Below are 17,059 nucleotides of genomic sequence, written 5' to 3'. Positions count from 1 at the left end.
TAAGGAATCCAAGAGCTATTTGTGAAGATTGATGAACGAATAAGCTCTAGCGTCCCAAGGAAATGAAGAAAAAGGAACAAGGGAATAATGTACCCAAAACTGAGTGTGAGGTTCTATGATTCCAGTTGTATTCCCAGAAAGGTCAACATTTTTGACCTAGAACACTGCCTTTTAAACTACTAGTCTTAACCCAATAGTAGATTTTGAAATCTATTAGCATATCCCAATGAACATATTTTCAATAAAATGGAATGGAACAAATAGAAAACATAGAAGTATTGTTTTTGAAACTTTTGTTTCAGGTCTATATGTGTGTTCTGGTTCCTGGTGTATTTCTTAAAGTGGATGGCAGTGAAAAAAAGCTTCACAGCCATTGTAACCTAGAGGAACCCATTCCTATTCCAAACTCGACTCATTTTGACCTCGTGGGACACAGATCTGTTCTGTAACCTTAGAACAGTGCTATCCTGTTGCACTTCCCTATTCTGTAAAGCCCACAGTGCCTGAAATCCTAGCCAGCATCTGAAGAGATTTATGAGGATTAACTAAATTCCGTAGGCAGAACGTTTGAGCTCTTTGGAAAAAGCGTTTGTGAATATACTGATGAGGAACTCAGAGAGAGAGAGGCAAATAATAATGATTAATAGTGGTAATCATACAATAACTATTAACCTCCATTGCCACTCTGTGTGTGGCAGGCCCTGCTCTTAAAACTCTACTTTAAGTCCTCACCAACAGCCCTATGAGATAGATACGCATAGAGCAGTCGTCTAAAGTGAAATCTCATTTAAAATTGTAGTGATATTGGGTAATACACTGTGTTGGTGATGATGTGGTGAAACAGGTATTATTAAGATGTTACGGAAACACCAGAATGAACTTTTTGGCCAACACAATACCATACCTAGCTCGTAGGCAACGAGACTGGCCCCACCTTCTCAGAAGGCTGTTTAGCATACCTAAACAACCTTTCACATCCTTGGCCCATCAATTCTAGTTCTAAGACTATATCCTACAGTTATACTCATACCCGATTTTAAAGGATATGTGTATAAGAATATTCATTGTAGCACTGTTTGCGGTAGACAAAATTCTATATATACCTATGGGAATGGCTGAAATAAAAACAACTGACAATGACAATACCAAATGCGGGTGAATTAGCATATATTGCTGGTAGAAAGACAAAGTGGTACAGTCACTTTGGAAATCAGTTTGGCAAGTACTTATTAAGTCAAACATGCACTTACCATACAGCCCAGTAATCCCACTCCTAGATGTTTACCCAAGAGAAATAAAAACTTATGTCTACACAAAAACTAGTATGCAATGATAGCAGATTTATTCGTGATTGCCCCAACTGGAAATGACCCAATGTTTTCCAGCTGGTGAATGGATATAAACTAGCTGTGGTATATCTGTACCATGGAATATAACTCAGAAATAAAGAGGAACCAAACACTCATACACACAACAATATGGATGAATCTCAAATGCATTGTGCCTAGTGAAAGCAACAAGGCTCAAAGGCTGCATCCTGTATGATTCCATTTATATGGCATTTTGGAAAAGGGAAAGTCCTTTTGGGCGGGGTACAGAGAGCAGATCAGTGGTTGCCAGGGGCTGGGGATGAATGAAGGGGATGACTATGTATAAAGATGCACTAGGGAGACTTTTGGAGTGATGAAATTGTTCTGCATTGTGGTTGTGACTACATGATTGTATATGTTTATCAAAATTCATAGAGCTGTACACTACCGCATGTATACCTCAATCATCTTGACTTTTAAAAAATAACTGGAAATAACAATATCATCGGTAGGGGGATTGGTTAAGTAAATTAAGGTAAATGAAATACTATGCAGTCGTTCCAAAGAAGAGGGAGCTCTAAACATATATATGTAATTATCAGAAAGATGAATAGATAGAAATTTTTAAAAGCACGGTACAGGAGACTGTGTGTAGTATGTCACCGATGGTCTTAAAAAAGGGAAAATACTATTTGTTTACCTATGAAACCATTCTCCATATAATTAAAAAACTCATCCTTCTCTGTGATGACCTAGATGGGGGGGGAGAGGAGGAGGGAGGTCCAGGAGGGAGGGGATATAGGTATGCATAGAGCTGACTCATTCCATTGTGCAGCAGAAACTAACACAACATTGTAAGGCAATTTTACTCCAATAAAAAAAATTAATACCTAAAAATAAAGAGAGAGAAGCTTGGGGCAAAAAAACCCCCAAAAACCCAACTCATCCTGAAACTGTGCCTCATAGGATTAACAGAAACTGGTCACTAATAGAAATTCTTGAGGTTGTCTAACAGCTTGCTTAAAAACCCCTCTGCTTGTAGCCCACCTTCACTAGGCAAGCTTGCCTTAATTATTTTGTTCAAATTGCATAGGCAGCAAGCTTCATGAAGCCTAAACAATAAGATGTTTGCCTGAGTTGTTTTCCAGGAACTTGGAGTCAGCTGTGTCTTATTCAAGCTCAATCAGGCTAAGACTGGTTGGGACCACCAACCCTAAAACTGGGCTTGTGCGGGTGTCTGATGAATAACCTTTTGATGTCAGAGGGCCAAAAATGCCACCCTCGGATCGTGCTAAGTGCCTCCATTTTTGAACATACATCCCATGAAAAAGCGTGTAACTCAGATACGTCTGTGTAGAACAGTGATTACCTCACATTTTCCCTACCTCCAATCACCTTTCCCCATATCTAAGACCAACCTCCTTTTTTTTAATTAACTAATTAATTTATTTATTTTTGGCTGCGTTGGGTCTCCGTCGCTGCACACGAGCTTTCTCTAGTTGCAGCGAGCGGGGGTTACTCTTCATTGCAGTGTGCGGGTTTCTCATTGTGGTGGCTTCTCTTGTTGCAGAAGCACGGGCTCTAGGTGCGCAGGCTTCAGTAGTTGTGGTGTGTGGGCTCAGTAGTTGTGGCACATGGGCTCAGTAGTTGTGGCGCACGGACTTAGTTGCTCTGTGGCATGTGGGATCTTCCCCGACCAGGGCTCGAACCCATGTCCCCTGTACTGGCAGGCGGATTCTTAACCAGTGTGCCACCAGGGAAGCCCCATCCTTCTTCTTTATCCCATAAATATCTCAAGCCCCTCGCCTGCAGAGAAGTGGATCTGAGATTTGTTCTCCTGTCTCTTCACTTGACTACCTTGTAAATAAACCCTTTTTCTGCTGCAAACCTTGGCACCTCAGCATTTTGGCTTGTGGCACATCAGGCAAACAAACCTGGTTCAGCAATAGCTATACATAGCACACATCTGAAAAGATATACAAGGAAGTACAAACAAAAATTGCCCCTGGGGAAGACTGGATAGCTAGGGGTCAGTGGTCAGAGAGAGACATTCTTTAATTCGTAGAGTAATTTTGATTTAAAGTTTTATTTATGTGTTTACATTACTGTGCACAAGCAGCTGTGTGCAGGTGAAACTTGATAGCCCTGCTTTTGACCACATTAAGGGTCTTGACATGCTCAATTCTTGAAGTGTGGGGGGGTAAGTAACACCTCCCTTGACCAATGGGAGCCAGTGAATACTCCATGTCTCAGGTGGACATTTATGAGACATATTCTACATAGTTCCCTAGAAGGTCTCCAGTGGGATTAAGCCCTAGTTGCCCAGAGCAGTAAGTCACCACTGCACTGATTTCACCTTCTTCCCAAGTTCACTGTCACAGTTCCCCCACTCCAGTTTCTCAGAATTCTTCCCTGCAAAAAACTATTTCCACAATAACTCCTTGTCTCAGATTTTGCTTTTTGGGTTAAACCAAGCTAGGACAATTGAAGGAAATGCAGAGTTCTTGAACGATTCTTCATCATCGCAATGAGGAGTTTCAGCTTCTTGACACAGGATCATTGCAACTGACCACCTCAAGTGCAATAAATGGCAGCTCATAAACTTCAATCTGAATTCACGAGCTCTTATGATGACAAAATGGGAATTTTATTGTTGCAGCTCACCTTTTTGTATGTTATCATTATGTGATATTGTACGCTGATGCAAATATTCAGTTGGCCAAAAGTTCGTTCAGAGAAGCCGAACAAACTTTTTGGCCAACCCAATATATGTAACTGATGTGTACAGAGAGCATTCCAAATGAGGGAAGGAAGGGTACATAGAGGAAGGACCTGAAATGTCTTCTCGAACCACAGAGACTTGCTTTGGGGTTTTAATAATCTGGTTTCCGGGGTTGGCTGCCTCTTTCTGTAAATAAAGTCCAATTAGGACACAGCCATCGCCACTTTCTAATGTAGGGTCTGTGGCTGCTTTCATGCTACAAGAGTTGAGTAGTTGTAAGAGACCCCTTGTAATGGGGTCCACAAGCATAAAATACTCAATCTGATCCTTTAATAAAAAGTTTGCCAACTCCTAACTTCTTGTTCTATGATTTTTCTAGGCAAAGAGTATATTATTAACAAATGGACCATTATTATTTTCAGAGCAATATCCATTAATAATAAACAGAGCAACCAACATTTATAAGCCCTTACTGTGTGCATGTTATTTCACGTCATCCTAAAAATACTGGGACTTCCCTGATGGCTCAGTGGTTAAGAATCCTCCTGCTAATGCAGGGGACACGGGTTCTATCCCTGGTCTGCGAAGATTCCACATACCTCAGAGCAATTAAGCCTGTGAGCCACAACTACTGAAACCGCACGCCCTAGGGCCCACGTGCCGCAACTATTGAGCCCACGTGCTGCAACTACTGAAGCCTGAGCCCCTAGAGCCCGTGCTCCGCAGCAAGAGAAGACACCACAATGAGAAGCCCGTGCACCGCAACAAAAAGTAGCCCCCGCTCGCCGCAACTAGAGAAAGCCCTCACACGGCAGTGAAGACCCAATGCAGCCAAAAACCAAAACCAAAACAAAACAAAAAAACTGGGAGGCAGGTATATCATCCCCTTTCATAAAGAAACTGGGGTTTAGAGAGTTTATGTAACTTTCAGGTAAATGGCAGAGTCAGGATGACCTCAAGTCCACTGAAACCTGCTCAGCTATTTTCCATTATCCTGAACCAGAGGCACTTCTTCCCTGCCCCTCCCATTGCCCACCCCCCCCCCCCCCGGCTCTTACCACTGGACCTTTGCATATGCCCTTCCCTCAGCCTGAAAACTTCTTCCTGCTCTCTCCTCTCCCTCCTAGTTGATTTCCACTCATTCTTCAGCTCTCATTTTATATCTCATTTCTTACTCAATGCTATCTGGCTAGAATAGGTTTCTCTTCTCATCTATTTTGGGAGCTGGGAGGGGCTGAGAAAAGGGAGGAATATAGAGATAGGAGAAGGCTTCCAAATAGAGATGTACCTCACCTGATTCCCCAACCAAGGCTCAAGGTCATGCCCCTTCTTGAGGGCAGACCACTTCCAGTGCCTGGTCCATGCTGGAGTATAAAGGTCCAGACTTCGCACCACAGCTTGGGACAATTCCGTGGGGACCCCTCAACTTCAGAGCTTCCTGTGGTAGGTTGAGGCCTTTCTGGGACCCAGCTTCCTCCTCCCCTTTCCTGATCCCCTCCCTAGGTGTTGAACCCAAGAGCCCTCTCTAATAATAATCTCACTTCCTAATAACCTCACTCTCCGAGTCAGCTTCTCTGGGAACCTGCCACTCAATCCCAGAGACCAGGGATAGCTCCAATTGCCCTTGGTCCTCTACCTTCCCCCGGTTCTCTGATGACTCATCACTCAGCAATTCCAGAGTTTAGGGCATTCCCTGCATTGCACCTGGAGAGCGGCAGGAATGTAAAGTCACAGTCATCCTCAGAACGCCCCAGAATTCCCCCACCCTGCACCAGCACCATGGCAGAGCCACCTACATAGGCTGGACGGAGACTCTGTTTCACGTCCGGTGCCCACACTGGACTGCTTTGAAGGACAGAAACCTTGCCTACCTTGCTCTTCTCTGGTAAAACAAGTATTTGTAGAATGACTGAATGAATGAAGTCCTGAAAGGTGGCTCATCTTACAAATGAAACTGAGACTCAGAGATGTAACTGACCCACAACATAAGTTGTGGAGTGGGGATTGCAGCCCAGCCCTTCTCCTCCAGAGGGACTAAGAAAATGGAACCCACGGAGATCATAGGTCCTGATTTCTGCACTGTGGCATATACATAGTTCGCACATTGGAACGTTGCCATGTAGGAGATTTTAAAGTGGAATGTTGGGGGGTAGGAAGAGGCAGTGGCAATTAATGTAAGTCCTTTAGAGGAAGTAAAATGAATCTGCCAGGTAAAATGACATTCTCAAGCCACTGCCAACAGGACGTTTTTGGAGGGATGGATGAGCAATAAATTCATCAAATGCTTTGTTTACCAAGAGGGCTAAGGATTAAGGAATTCTTGAGATAACTCTTGCTGATGTATTCTATCAGAGAATCCCAGCTGGACCAAAGCTGCTGGTTGAGATCAAAAGAGTTAAGTCCCTTACCAAGATTTAGTCGCCTCCCTCCTGGTAGGGTCCCTTTTCTTAGGAGCTGCAGGAAAGGCTGTCTGGAGAATGGGGGTGAGGTGGGGAGTGCAGATGGAATTTTACAAATTGGAGACAGCTACTTTATAGAAACGTTATCCTCAACAGACAAGTCAAGGCATCTTTTGAAAATACGACATGCCTGCATGTAAGTCATTCACAGCCCCCGAGACTATGGCATCTAAGCTGCTGAGTCAAAGGGATGGGTCTGAATCCCAGGGGAATTCAAATTCCTTCTGATTCACTAAGGAGGAAAACAGCTACTGTCTTTTTTTTTTTTTTGCAATATTGTTGCACTGAGCACAGTGCTAAAAATAGAAGTGACTTATTTTTTAAATACTTGCCTCTTACTAGACACTGTGAGACATTTTGCATGTATTATGTAATTGAATCCTCACTTTACCCCAGGAGGTAAGTATTACTGTTATCCTGCTTTAAAGATGAGATGAGGAAACAAGGCTTCAGGAGGCAAAGTGACCTGCCCAGGTCAGACAGCTGGACTGAGACCTGACCATTCAGTCTGATGCCAAGTCTAAGTGTTGCCAAACAAAGTTTGTGTGCCTGAAGCATAGTAAGGCCAAACAAACCAAAAACGTCAGAGTTTGGAGCAGAGAAAGGTTTACTGCAGGGCCAAGCAAGGAGAACAGGTGGCTTGTGCTCAAAAACTTCAAACTCCCCAATTGTTTGGGGGGAGAAGTTTTTATAGGCAAAATTTGGTATGAGGGCTGCAGGGTGTGTGACTTTCTATTGATTGGTTGCTGGTGAGGCAACAGGGTGGTACTCCAGGGATCTCATGCTCAGCCTGAATTTACCATCCTCTACCCATGTGGGGGCCATAATTCTGCAGAAGAACTCAAAGATATTGTTATATATATACTCCTTGAGGGGGAACCAGGACGCTGCCCCAAGGCTGCACTATTGTTTCTTGACTGCTCCTCCCTTGTTCCTGCCTTCCCTCCCTTCCCATATCTGCCCTTTTGGAACTCAGGGAAGGTCAAGGAGACTGAATGAAGCTTATTTCCTACAAACAAGAAACGGGAGACACAGAAAGGATTTGTAGCCGGGAGCCCCACAGGGTCCTGCTCGGTTTCACAATGTATGTTTCATTCATACAACAAGTGGACAGACTATTTGATATTCCAGATGGGCTAGACAAACCTATGATGTGTGGTTGTTATAATGAACTTACAGATCCACACAATAAGGACGTTTTCATGCTGGAAAAGAATGTAGGATAAAGATGCTGTCTTGTCCAAAATCTCTCCCAGCTTTCCTAGTCTTTATCTCAGTTAGGGCTTCCGTGTCCTCTCTGAGCTCCAATCATCATGAGACTATACACAGTAAAACCGAAGCAGAGAAGGGTCAAGGACCTTGTTCAGGGTCACAGAGGTCACACAGCTGTTTGGGAGAGGAAAATTTCTCCTTTACCCCTTTGGGTTATTTTGACTGGTCTAATAATGAAATTGACATGAGAGAGATAAACAAATCTAATTTTGTACATACAGAGGTCACACAGGTATAGGACCTAAGAAATGACCAAAGCAGGCTGTTTATAGACTCTTTTAGACAAAGTAACAAGTGAAGGTTACCTGCTTTAAAGCTTTTTGGTAATATTTGTGGAGAAGGTTTTGAAGATTTGTATTTGCTCTTGACAAGTACATTGACCTTCGAGCAACACAGGTTTGAAATTCACAGGTCCACTTAGACATGGGCCTGCACGTCCTGCACAGGAACCACATGATCTATGGTTGGTTGAATCCGTGGATGTGGAACTGCAGATACCGAGGGATGAGTGTAAAATTATAAATGGATTTGTGATTTCTTGGAGAGTTGGTGCTCCTAATTCCCATGTTGTTCAAGGGTCAGCTGTAATCTTAAGGAGGCTGTGATTTAGAGTTTGGGCAAGAGAGCCCTTTTAGCAGTTTGTATTTTTATTTTTTTTAATTTAAATTTTTTAAAATTTTATTTATTTTTGGCTGCATTGGGTCTTCGTTGCTGCGCGTGAGGGCTTTCTCTAGTTGCGGCGAGTGGGGGCTACTCTTCATTGCGATGCTTGGGCTTCTCATTGCGGTGGCTTCTCTTGTTGTGGAGCACAGTCTCTAGGCGCGCGGGCTTCAGTAGTTGTGGCTCTCAGGCTCTAGAGGGCGGGCTCAGTAGTCGTAGTGCATAAGCTTAGTTGCTCCGCGGCATATGGGATCTTCCCGGATCAGGGCTCGAACCCGTGTCCCCTGCATTGGCAGGCGGATTCTTAACCACTGCGCCACCAGGCAAGTCCCCAGCAGTCTGTATTTTTAAAAGCCCTCAAAAATAAAATAAACTAGGGAATTCCCTGGTGATCCAGTGGCTAGACTCAGCGCTTTCACTGTTGTGGACCCGGGTTCAATCCCTAGTCAGGGAACTAAGATCCTGCAAGCCGCGAGGGGAAAAAGAAAAAAAAAAAAAGAAAGAAAAGTAAATAAATAAATAAAATATCCTCTTTCTTTAGTCTCAAGCAAGTGTGGGCATGGTTTTATTATTTTTTTTTTTTTCAGTACATGGGCCTCTCACTGCTGTGGCCTCTCCCGTTGCGGAGCACAGGCTCCGGACGCACAGGCTCACAGGCCCAGCCACTTCGCGGCATGTGGGATCCTCCCGGACCGAGGCACGAACCCATGTCCCCTGTATCGGCAGGCGGACTCTCAACCACTGCGCCACCAGGGAAGCCCAGTGGGCATGGTTTTAGATACCTCCTGGAGTATTTACATTTCAAGGACAAGGTAAGGTGTTCAAGGGACATAGAGAGAATGCAAGTTTTCTCCTAAGAGTTTTGGAGTGTATTTGTCTATTATCAGAAGTCTACAGTAATTGATGTTAATTTTTTTCCTTCCTTCTGAGTGCGTAATTCAACTTTAGGCCAATTCACTCTAGAGGAGACAGCCTCTAATATCATACCTATCAAATCTTGACTATTAGCCTCCAGCTGAGCTACTTCCTGGTCATTTGCAGGAGGGCCTGGGAAAAGTTCTGGCCACCTGTTTCCTTCGTGAAAGGGGATGGGGGTTTAGACCAGGGATCCGTAGATCCAAAAGGTCTTCTAGAGGATCAAGGACAGGCTGTTGGGGATAAGGGGTGTATAAGAGGGAGAGAAAGGGGGAATTTATGCTAGATTTGGTTTTTAATTTTGTTCTAGATTTAATTTCTGTTCTTTCATCTTATTAAGAGAGTCCCAAAGGCTGGGTGTTATATTTCTTTGTATCCACTTTTTAGTTTGGTCTTTTCATGGGTACCAATGAGACAATTGTTTGAAGCTGAGAAAATTGTCAGTTTAGAAGTTTTTCCAATTCAAAGGATCCATTGTCTGGAGAGTAGGGGTTTCTTAACAGCCACCCAACCCAATAAGCCTTTTTATGGCTTCATTGTGGATTCAAGAGGTATTCCCAAGGAGAGTGAAAAGAAGTAGCTTTCACAAAATCCAGGAAGTTTATTCCCAAAGAGAATCTGAGAAAGCAAAGCAAAAGCTCAGCCAGGCAAGGTGACATCTCTATCCATCACCCTGCTGTACTGGTTCTTGATAACATTCTTACAAATGCATCTGTGGTACCCTTGCAACTCTGATTTCCCACCTAGGACAGCATTGCAGGATCCTGGTTATCTACACAGCTCTATTAAAATGCAGCACTGGGGGTGAATGCTGGATAGTTACATGGCTTTGAACAAATTGCTCTACTTCTCTGAGCCTTGATTTTCCCATCCATCAAAAGGAGACTAATCATACCCACTTCCTGGGATGTTGGCTACAAATTAGCTAATGCATGATAAGCGCTCAACACAGTTTTTTAGAAAACTGCCTTTATTTGATTAGTAGTTGAAAAAAATTAACAGATACAGAGAAACAGTTTAGTCAGCTGGAGAGACGATAGATACTGAATGCCCCCCAAGAGAACTGAACAGGAGGAAACGTGAAAGGGTGAGGAAAAGAGGCATTGTGAACCAGAGCCCGACCCCGCCACCCAGGTGAGGCAGGTTATAGCACCTTCTGAAATGTTTAAGTGCCTCAGGCATGAAACCGAATTCCAATTTACTTAGCCCAGCCCAGGGCCAGGGGTACTGGGACGTGTGGGGCGGAATGAGACACATTCCAGAGGGTGAGACGGCCATCTTTGACTAGAGAAACTGACAGAACGGGAATTTTTTTAATGAATTTTTCATCTGACTTTATTTTCAAATACACTTGCTTTAAAAAAAAAAAAGACACTTTAAGCAGGGATGACAAATATCAGTACTAGGAAATCCAGTTATACAAAAAGAAAAAAAAATACTACATCTAGTCTGGGGTAGATACATTTATTTTGGGTAATGTACATTCAGTGACACTAATTACACAGTAACTATAAGGTAACTAACATGAAACCATGGAACTGTAACTTTGCCACAGCTTCATGGACTTGGGCCTTTCTGGCTGAGCACATCAAAAACGGGATGCCTACCCCAGAGCTAGGCCAGTGAAATCTGTTAAGGAGTAAAGCTCTGCAGCGGTGACTCACCAGAATACCTTGCAGCTGACAGATAATAGGCAGGACATGTTAGTTATAAAGCAGTTATAACCACTGTATAGTTATTGTCATGGTCTGAACGCGGGTTGGAAAAGAATTTCCAGACATAAGGCAGAATGTAAAGAAGATAGAATTTATTATGGGGAAGGGTCACTGCCAGAACAGCAGGCTGACTTCCTAGTAGTCTGGGAGACTCAAGCCGGAACATGTGCTATTGATCAGTTTTTATGGCCAGAAAACAAAGGAATGGTACGAGGTGAAAATTTCGTTTACTGATTGGTCGAGGGACATATACTTTCCTTCTATAGGGTGGGAGTGGGACAGGGCAGATGCCTTTCCTTATTTGGGACAGGTCCCGCTGCCCAGGTGGGCATCGCCCAGGTGGGCTCAGGAATTTCATAACCATCACAACATGGTGGAGAGGGCGAGTAAGAGTCCGGTAGGGGGTGTAACGCTGACACTTTTTCAGGCAGGGTTGTCCTTTGTCCTTGAAGCACCATTGTCCTTGGAGCACCACAGTTATAACTTGAATTAGTGCCTGGTGTGTCAGATGGGAGAGCAGAGGGCTGTTAGAGCTATGTCAGAGGAACCCTGGCAGGCCAGATGGTTTGGGCATCATTGATAATCATGGTTGACTTCTAAACACTGATAGCAAGATGACTTCTGATATGTAATCTTAGATAAATTATAGATAAATGAAAAAGGCCACTAATCAGCCACTAAGATTAATAAATAGCTCTTCGAAATTTACCGCATGAGGGCTGTGCTTTGCAGCACAGTTTCCCAAGATGAAGCACCCAGATTTTTCCTTCCTATATCTGGCTTGCAGAGCTGCTCTCATGCCCATTTCAAAAACCTCTCTCACTTCATCTTTGGGCTTTGATGCACACCCCATCTACCCCAAAGCTCCAATTCTGTTTGCCATATTTCTGTCTTCCTCTAGTTTTCCTGGCTCCTGCCTTATCTTGGTTAGCTCCCACCTTCTGCTCTCATCCTTCCAAAGATCCTTCTTCTCCCAAGCAGGATAATGGGACAGAAATGACTACTGGAGTCCATTTTTCTGGGATGTTTTCTGATGAATGTCTGATGTTTCCTGATAAATGTCCCTTTATCAGGGCTCTCAGTGGAGAAACACATCAGTATAACATCAGCATCCAGATAGGCGAGGGACCTCAGGTGATCTCTTCCTGCCCACCTGTGTTCCACAAAGCCAATTCTGCCTGTTCTCCATCCACCTCGATATCTGCCACGTAGTTTTCAAACACCATGTGTACACACACCTTTGGGAACTGGCCCTTGCTACACACAGTGACAGAGCACACTGGCCAATGGGGAAGACAGCAATTAATCAAATATTTAATTACAAACTGAATAGGTACTACAATAAAAAAAAAATACAGAGACAACAGGAGACCTGCCCTGGAATGGAGAGGTGGTTAGGGAAAGGTTCTGGCTCAGAAGCTCTGTAACAAACTATCCTAAAACCTAGTGACTTAAACCAACAACAGTCATGTATGTTGCCCACAAATCTGCAATTTGGGCAGAATTCAACCTGGACAGCAAGTCTGGGCTCCACTTGGTGTCATCTGGGGCAACTTGACTGGGATTGGAGAGTAAATTAATTTACGTTAATTTGAGAAACTGCTCCAGAGAAGCATGGTTTCCAGCACAGTTTTATATCTTGTCAGAACAAAGAACATTAAATAAGTCAGGGATACATTTCAAGGGAAAAAAAGAAAACACACAGGTCAGCATGTATACCGCAAGTCAGCATGACCTTGGCACCTGGGAAGAGAGTCTTATCATCAAAGGAGGACCAGCATTGGCATCCAGGAAGAGAAGCATTTAATCTTTATTTTTAACATGGACATTTTTTCTTTTGGTCAATGTGTCCTTTTCTCTGATAATTAAAGCAGATGTACAATGTATGTTTGCTGGGCCACAAACAGGCTATTTTAGTTAGCATAAAATTCAAGTTAACTCATGTATAAGCCAGAATGACTTCCCTATATCTCAATATGTGAAAATTTCTTTTATTACTGTCTCTGTAGATATTCATAATCTGGACATTTCATATAAGTGGAGGCATACAAAACGTGGCCTTCTGTGTCCGGCTTCTGTCACTTGACGTTATCAAGGTTCTGGAGGCTTCTCTCAAAGATGGCTCACTCACCTGGCCTGTAAGTTGGTGCTGGTTGACAGCTGGGAATTCAGTCAGGGATTTGGGTTAGGGATCCTAGCTCCTCTCCATCGGGGCCCTTTTGTGGGCTACTTGGGCTTCCTTATGGCATGGTGGCTGGGTTCTAAGAGTGAACATCCTAAGAGAATCAGGCAGAAGCTTTTCACATTTTATGACCTAGATTTGAAAGTCACATAGTGTCACTTTGATGTTTGTCTCAAGTTCACCTGGATTCAAGGGAAAGGAACACAGACCACACTTCTCAATGGGCAGAGTGTCAAAACACCTTGTAAGAAGAGTGTACCATGGGAGATATAACTGTGGCCATATTTGGATAATAACTGCCACAGCTTCCCTGAGGACGTGTGATGTTTGACCTGAAAGCTGAAAGATAAGTAGGTGTTAACTAGGCACTGTGGTGGAAGAGCATTCCAGGAACGTGGAACAGCATTTAGAAAGGCCCTGAGGTGGAGCAATGAGCACATTTGAGGAAGTGAAAGCAGGTCCAAGTAACAGGAGCAGAGAGGAGAGACACAAAGTGAATGTGAAGGGGCTGACGGTGGAGGACTTTTTCTGTCATGTGCTTTAAATGTCTTGTTTCTGCTCAGGTTCTCTTGTCAATTCTTCCAGAATAGACAGCACCCTAGAGTACCACTTGGGGACAGTTACTCCCCCACCGGCCCCTTTCAGTGGGGCTGCAAGAGTGGACATAGACCCAGTTCTCACCATTTAGGACATTCCACACACTCCCATCAGCTTCAGTGATTGGTTCAGGAATGGACACATGACCCAAGCAAGGCCAATGAGCCTCAAACCCAAGACACCCCTGCAGCTACTGGACAAGGGATGCACTCTTTCTCTGGGGGTTGCCAGGCAGGATATGGTTGGAAGTGCTGGGTGTCATCTTTGACTCTGAGTGAGAAGAACCTGACTGAGAATGACACTGTTAACCTAAAATCAGCCAGTTTTACCAGCAAAATGTGTTTATTTGGGAAAAGCGAAGAACTGCAACTCAAGACGTGCAATCTATGGCAAACCACAGGCACGTCCAGAAAACAAAGGGAGACTGCTTTTATAGGAAAAAGGAGGGGTGGGGAGTTGGGCGGTGCTGTTCTAAATGAAAGTTCATTGGAGGAAAGTAGGTGGCGATGGCTTCTCATTGGCTGAGCTGCAATGTTTCCCATTGGCTGGGCAGTTGCTGAGGGAGGAGAAATTCTTCCTTTGGGCTAGTGAGGTAGTTGCGCTTCCTATTTGGGAGTGCAATTTTCCCTTTTCCCCGTGTGGCGTGGAAGTGAAGGTCAGTGCATGCAAATGAAGGTCAGTGCCTGCAAATGATGATGAGTGTTAATGTATGAGACTTTCCTCTGCTGGCCGGTCCTGGCTCTAACTTTAGTGAGGTTTCCTTTATTAATTTTCAACGGGAACAAAGAGAAAAGCAGTACCAAGTGATAGAGACTGTGGAGCTCCTGGACCATGATTAAAGCGAAATTTACCACTTGCCATTTTAGGTACATGAGTCGATAAATTTTGGTTTAAGCTGATTTTAATTTTCGTCACTTGCAACCAAGAGTCCTGTTTAAATTCACCGTTAGGATTTTGGTTATCCTGATGCTTATCCTTCCTGAATTGTTCCAGCACTTCATTTGGCCTCTTCCTGAATTTTTTGTGTGTGTTTGTGATCAATAAATTTTTTTATTGCTTCTCAGTCTAAATGTCAAGTTAAATTTGTTTGAGATTCAAACAAATTCTATAGAACATTTAAGAACATTTGTACATAATATTTATAAATTTTGCTTCTTGAATAAAAATAATATGTAATAAAGCCAATTGTCTTGTTGGTCAATGATTAATCAAATAGAAAATACATGACAGTTTATGGGACAGTTTAAAATGTCCAAATATTATGCCCCTGGAGGATTTGTCTAGATTAAAGATCTCCCTCAGTCCTTTTCAGGGGACAGATGGATCTTGGGCATATTTGGGCAGGTTCTTTTAGAGTATGCTAGAGGAACATGTCAAATCAGCAGCTATCTGTCTGATTTATTTTTACTCCCTCCTTACCTCCTCCACTAAAACAAAACAAAAAACCCTCCCGATTGATGAGACTTTTTAAAATTGAAGTATAGTTGATTTACAATGTTGTGTTAGTTTCAGGTATACAGCACAGTGATTCTGTTATACATATACAATATATCTATTCTTTTTCAGATTCTTTTCGCTTATAGGTTATTACAAAATGTTGCATATAGTTCCTTGTGCTATACAGTAGGTCCTTGTTGGTTATCGATTTAAATATAGTAATGTATATATGTTGATCCCAAACTCCTGATTTATTCCTCCCCCACTTTCCCCTTTAACCATAAATTTGTTTTCTATGTCTTTGGGTCTGTTTTGTATATAAGTTCATTTGTATCTTTTTTTTTTTTTGGATTCCACATATAAGCGATATCATATGATATTTGTCTTCTCTCTGGCTTACTTCACTTAGTGTGATAATCTCTAGGTCCATCCATGTTGCTGCAAATGGCATTATTTCATTCTTTTTATGGCTGAGTAATATTCCATTGTGTATATATCCCATATCTTCTTTATCCATTCATCTGTCGATGGACATTCAGGTTGCTTCCATGTCTTGGCTATTGTAAATACTGCTGCAATGAACATTGGGGTACAGATGAGACTATTTTTTAATGCAAATCAAGCTGTCTTATTGGTAAGAAAATTTAATGTTAAACATAACTGAATATCCAGACATTGGCAGTTTTAAAAGCTACTATGCCTGTGGCCCTGGCTCCTTTTCCTTATATTCCCATGATTGCCCCAGGGCTGCCACTAGTATACATGGAGGCCTTAAGCAAATTAGAGAAAAGGGCCCTATGGAAGAACAACTTTTAGAAAAAATTATCTCTTTCCATGGGAAGACTCAACCACATACCAAGAAGAACAGAGGCTGAAATTCAGCCCCCAACTACCTATCCAGTGGGAAGCATTTAGTCAGAGCACAGTGCAAAATAGCATGCAAGTAACCTTCACATCCCCTCCTCCATAGATGGGCATCATTTTTTAAGTGTTGTTGAGATGACCCAAGCTGTTCTGGGTATCACGTTCAAGCATTACAATGGTCAGAGGAGAAAAGAGAACAACTTCCAGAATGTCTCCCAGCAAACTGGGAAGAGCTTTCCCAGAAACACTTAGCAAAGCTCTCCTTATATTCCATTAGTCTGAACTGGATCACACTTTCTAATCATTTTTTAATTTATTGAGGTAAAATTCACATAACTTAAAAAATCACGATTTCAAAGTGTACAAATCAGTGGCTTTTAGCACAATCACAGTGTTGTACAATCATCACCACTATCCACTCCAGAGAATTTTCATTGTACCCATTAAGCTGTCACTCCCCATTCCCCCCTTCTCCCAGAACCTCAGGCCCTGACAACCACTAATCTACTTTCTATCTCCATGGATTTACTTATTCTGGACATTTCGTGTATGTAAATGGATTCATACAATATGTGGCCTTTTATACCTGGGTTCTTTCAAAAAGCTTGGTTTCAAGGTTCATCCAAGTTGCAGCATGTATCAGTATTTAATTCCTTTTTATGGCTGAATAATATTCTGTTATATGGATAGACAAAATATGATTTACCCAGTCATCAGTTGGTAAACATTTGGGTCATTTCCACTTTGGGACTATTATGAATAATGCTACTGTGAACATTTGTGTACAAGTTAATGTTAAAACACCTGTTTTCAATTCTCAGGTAAATATGGAGTCATGGGATTGTTGGGCCATATGGTAATTCTCTGGTTCCCTTTTTGAGGAACTGTTAAACAGTTTTATTGATTGACTGATTGACTGACTGACT

At 42.7% G+C, this 17,059-nt stretch overlaps 1 pseudogene across 1 annotated transcript; it reads right to left on the bottom strand.

Moving 5' to 3' along the window:
* Positions 1–11,723: 11,723 nt before the first annotated feature.
* On the bottom strand, positions 11,724–12,279 carry LOC309832273 (transforming protein RhoA-like; annotated as a pseudogene). The gene has a single exon. The product of its transcript is annotated as a transforming protein RhoA-like (transcript).
* Positions 12,280–17,059: the final 4,780 nt, after the last annotated feature.

This window comes from Grampus griseus (assembly GCF_964374135.1).
Source record: "Grampus griseus genome assembly, chromosome: 14".
Lineage (NCBI taxonomy): Eukaryota > Metazoa > Chordata > Mammalia > Artiodactyla > Delphinidae > Grampus > Grampus griseus.
The sequence above is the reverse complement of the archived record's forward strand: the minus strand, read 5'-3'. Positions and strand labels throughout refer to the sequence as shown.